The sequence below is a fragment of the Triticum aestivum genome, chromosome 5B (assembly GCF_018294505.1).
Source record: "Triticum aestivum cultivar Chinese Spring chromosome 5B, IWGSC CS RefSeq v2.1, whole genome shotgun sequence".
NCBI lineage: Eukaryota > Viridiplantae > Streptophyta > Magnoliopsida > Poales > Poaceae > Triticum > Triticum aestivum.
The window spans coordinates 354,540,230-354,541,717 of record NC_057807.1 but is presented as its reverse complement, the minus strand read 5'-3'; positions in this window follow the sequence as shown (position 1 = coordinate 354,541,717).

Below are 1,488 nucleotides of genomic sequence, written 5' to 3'. Positions count from 1 at the left end.
ACATGGGTAGCCAGAAGCATGCACTCACCCTCTTCCGGCTGGGGCTGCCACTCTTTCCCCGGAAGCCTTGCAGCTCCATGAGGGATCAGGCCCTCGTTGGCCATGTCGAGGAGATCTGTCTCCGTGATGGTCGATTGGATCCAATCTCCTTGGACCCAGCCTTTCGGCAGGCGAGATCTAGACGAAGACCCGCCGCGACTGGTGGATCTCCCCTTCGCCTTCTTCGTCGCCGACGCCTTCTTCGCGCGTTCCAGCGCCGCCGTCTTCTCCTTGACCATGGCTACCGGCGAGACGCGCGAGGAGAAGTTGTGCGGAGACGAGAGCGAGCGCGTTGGGCGGAGACGAAGGGAGCAGAGAGAGGATGCTGAGGCACTGCTCAAAAAACCCTCGCCGGGCGCGTTTATAAGATCCCTTCCGAGTGGATGACAGGTGGGCCCGGTCGATCTAATCATATCCTGAAACAGTTGCGCGGACGTGATACGTGGTGAAAAAAGCGGCGCGGGGATCGAGGCGTCTATGCCCTGTCCCATCCGAGCGCCGCGGTCCGCCCCGCTTCGCGCGCTTCCCCAAATTTCGTATCCCGCGGAATCCGCGAACGGCAGATCGGTCTGCCAGACGCGGGATTTCCTGCGATCCGTCGCTCGGAAATCGGCGAAGTCCAAAAGATCGCTCGACGAAGGAAAAGAATGGATCAAGTCGACTGAAGAAAAGTTGCTCACTATCAACAAAGAGATTTTTTGGTTCAAAACAACGCACGACCAGTATGCGAAGGCTAATCGGAAACAACATCAACTCCTTCATCACTCAAGCCTCAATCCATTCGGGGGCTAATGATGGAGTCATGTACCTAGGGTAGGGTCACAGACCTGATCTAAGTACCCTGCCCAAGGACACCCTTAGAAGAGATCACCTTCCAGTCGACCTACGAGGGACTCACTCGACTGACCTGAAGGACTCGACCACGAAGACTCACTCGACCACCAGAAGGTCAAGAGGCACTCTGCACTGCAACGGTCTGTAATTGAGTAGACTTTATGATAGTAAGGACACTTTATGTGGGGCGTTACCAGTAACGCCCCGGACTTAATGTACCTTAAACCCTTCATTACGTGGGTTGGCTGGGGTCTTGGTGCACTCTATATAAGCCACCCCCCTCCACAGGCAGAGGGGTTCGGCACCCTGTAATCCATATACACATAATCCACTCGACCGCCTCCGGGCTCCGAGACGTAGGGATTTTACTTCCTCCGAGAAGGGCCTGAACTCGTACATCTCTTGTGTTTACAACCTCTCCATAGCTAGGACCTTGCCTCTCCATACCTACCCCCACTCTACTGTCAGATTTAGATCCACGACAGGTGGTGCGCCCTAGGAGGGGGAAACCTACTCCAAGTAGGTTTTCCCCTCCCTTTCCTAGTCCAAGAAGGAGGGGGAAGGAAGGAGTGGGAGAGGGGAAAGGCAAGGGGGGCGCCGCCCCCCCTTCCTTGT